Here is a 3,663-nt window from a genome sequence, read left to right on the forward strand (position 1 = left end):
ACTTTTAATCCTAGAGCAAGGCAAACTGCTAAGGAAACGGTTAGGAAGCGCTGCGAAGTCCTCGCAGAGCCAAGGGCTGGGAGGTGAGGGCCGGGCCCGCCCTGGGCCTACGAGGAGGCCTCACCAGGCCGAGTGTACCCAACCTCCCCTTTTCTTTCCTGCCCTCTAGCGACCAACCAAGCATGCTTCTATATAATTGCTCCAGGACCCACAAAAATACTCTAATGTCTCTATTAGAGCAGGTCGTGCCATTGAAATAAATGTGAGGCAGAGGTAGAGCTACTGGTACATCACAAATGACAGCGCCAAAATGGCAGTCACGGTCCTGTGAGGTGCTAATGGTGAGCCTCTTGGATGCTGCTGGTAACAGTGGAGCCACAGCCCCTGCTTTCTCTAGAAGAAGCCCAACAGAAGACCAAAAGACACCGCTGAATTTTACAGATTATTATCTCCTAAAAGAAATAAAAATAAAATAAAAGATTTTATGTTATGAGAATCTGAAAAGTCAGGGTGACAGATTCAGGATTGGTATGCCAATCCTGAAAGTTGGTAAGTCTTTGACTCACTGAACTCAAGGCTATTTGAATCCTGCTCTTGGAGTATGATTTAAAATATTTTTCTATTCACAGAGACCTGCCATAGTTTTACACTCCACCTGTCAGGAAACCATACTGGAAAAGAAAGTTAGGCTATAGGTGATTTAGAAAAAATAGCATATTTCTAGCATAGTGATGTAGAAAGAAACACGTTCTCTATTTTAGATCCAAAATAGCATACATTTTATAGTCAAGGTTTTCTTCAAACTCTCATTTATCTCCATTAGCATTTCATAATAGCTTTTGCCAAAGAAAGAAACATAGCTAGAGTTTATATTGAACTAGTAAAAATAAGTTATAGTTCTAAACATCTTCAGAGGGCCTGGGCATCACAAAGTGTTTGTATGGACACAGACATTTACGCTTCCACAGACACACAACCCCTTCTGCTTTGAAACAGAAACAGACAATTTCAAGACAATGCATTTGCTATTTCTGCCATCAAAAGCTTGTCTTTTTTTTTTTTTGGTTTGTTTGTTTGTTTGTTTGTTTTTTCCCAGTTATGCTAATACGACTAATAAAATATTTTTTCTCTCCACAGGTCCTGTTTTTCCACACTTCTAACATCACGGAGATGACACACTTTACATGGGTGAAGTGGGAAACATTTCTTAGGAGTGTCTTGTGATTTCTTTTCCACTTACAGACTGCCTGTATTTTGCCAGATGTAATAAATACATACATCAGGCTTCTCTGAGTTGCTTTGGCACATGCCCTCACCAGAAGACTGGGGCTCACAGGGAAGACACGGTACCTCCCATTCCCCACCTGCACCACACCAGGAGGTGCCTGTGGTCAACTGGCGTCCCCACTGACACCACCTCTTCGAAAGCCCACATTTTGAAGAGGAAAGATGATGTGGTGCTTTTCTGTCTCTGCAACAGGGCACTCATGACCTTCATCAAATACCTTTTCCGAAGTGCTTTTATTTACATATTATAGCATCAGTAGAAAAATACAATTAAAATATTACCAAGTTAATCCCTTTCTAGTTAGTTTGTGAGCCTTATGGGACAGAGAAAGATGTTCTGTTCTTCTCCAAAACCATGAACTGGTAAAGTCAGTTAATAGTATATCCCAATCTCTCTTTTAACTTATATTGTATTATTTCCGTTTTGTAATTATTCAAGCACTTCCTTCTGATAAACATATTTCACTACATAAATATATAAGGATTTTCTTTGATTGCGCCATTTAGTTCTGTTATATATGGAGTGGTAACTCGTGTCGAGAAAATGGTTGATATTAATAAAGAAAGGGGGAGATGTGGGAGTGTGGCCATGGGGGTCGGCAAGCCCCGTGGTTAATGATAACATAAGACTCTTAACGATGAGGCCATCAGGAATGTAAAAGAATTTAAAGGTAAAAAAGAAGGGTGATTCAGGAGACTCCATGCAGTCTCGGGTTGCTTGTTCTCCAGGCGTCAAGGCATGGAAGTTTCTGGGTGTTTGCCGTTGCTGTTATTTGCAAAGTTGTTTGACCAGTGAAAAGTTGTTTTGAAAAGAACTGCTGTGGGGAGAAGGGTGTAAGGGGTATAAGAGGGGAGCCTGCCCTCAAGATTTAAAAAAAAAGGCAACACAATGAAGTTATGTCATCAATAAAGAAGCAGAAAGAAGGAATGAAAAGGAAAAGGCAAGCATGACAGAGACCAAGACGGGAACAGGCACATTGATCACCTCATGAAGATAGGTTCGGCCATACCGAGCAAACCGCTCAAAGAAGCTAAGAAGCTCATAGAGAAAGTCACTGGAAATAGGCACACTGGAGCTGGGAAGAAGCTCAAGCTGAGAGAAGCAGACCTGTGCATACAACTGCCCCTCGCTGGTAAGCAGCTGCACATTATGGAGAATCATACGTCCTTAGAAACAAAGACTGTCCTGGTAACCTTACAGCTTATTCTCCTTATTAACAATCAGGCAGTTTATGATCCTGAAATATGGGACCAAATTGAGGTCAAGGTGTGGGACTCTGCAACTAAACACGACAAGGTTGCTGTGGAATTGCTCGGCACCTGGCGAGCAATCTCTGAGGCCTTAAAGAGCCATGTGGGACCACAATCACAAACGTGTGGTTTGCCAGAGGGAGCTGCAGGCTCCTCTACTGATCTGAGTGCTACGCCATCGGCCCCTCCGCTGCTACAGCCATTGAAGGTTTTTGCTGTTACGCCCCCTGGCGACCTGCATGTGCCTTTTGACCCAGGCCCTATTGGCCTTGAAAAGTAGATGGATATGCTTTTCTTCAATCCAGGAAGAACGGGATACATAACGCCCGAAGACTGTGTTGCTTGACAACTTAAAGCAAGACATATTGTTCAAAAGGAATGGAAAATGGAGACTTGTTTGTAATAAAGGAATGGAAATGGAGACTGTTAAGTAATGGAACTTAAGGGATTGTTTGTTACCTTTTCTGATTGTATAGGCATACTCGGGTTTAGTATGTAAAAGCAATGTTCGTGTATATTTAGAATGTTTGATGTTCGTGTGTGCATGTTGGTGAAGTGTAGACTCTCTGCACACCCAGCACTGTTTACTTGCCTTTTATACCTTTCATAAATATTCCTTTTATAAATATTACTAAATTCAGATTGAGACTTCATTTATAACAGTAACATCTGCCCTAGAAATATGGTTAAGAAAATATTTTGTAATACTGTGTGCAGATTATTTTGTATGTTGATGTTTTGCTAAGCACTGGAACACCGAAGTTAATGGTTGAAATCATTAGTATAAACGTTAACTTCATTCACCCTGCCTTGAAAAACAACAAAAAAAATGAATATTTAAAAAAAAAAACAACCAACCAAGAACAACAGAAAAAAAACATTTCTTCAGCCCTGGCCCGCTCTGCGAGCGCAGCGACAGCCCCGGGGGCCGAGCCGGGGCCTGCGTTCTCTCATAGCCCTCACACGAGGCCCCCGCGCCACCATGGCGCCGCCCTCTGCGCATGCCTGCCCCTTCGCTAGGCGCGTGCGCTCTGCGCCAGGTGCCCGCCCCTTCCTGCTGCAGCGAGGCCGAGGGCGGCGGTGCTGCTGCTACTGCTACTGCTGCTGTTACTGCTGCCACTGCTG

The sequence above is a fragment of the Netta rufina genome (genome assembly GCF_964035555.1).
Source record: "Netta rufina genome assembly, chromosome: 7".
NCBI classification, from domain to species: domain Eukaryota; kingdom Metazoa; phylum Chordata; class Aves; order Anseriformes; family Anatidae; genus Netta; species Netta rufina.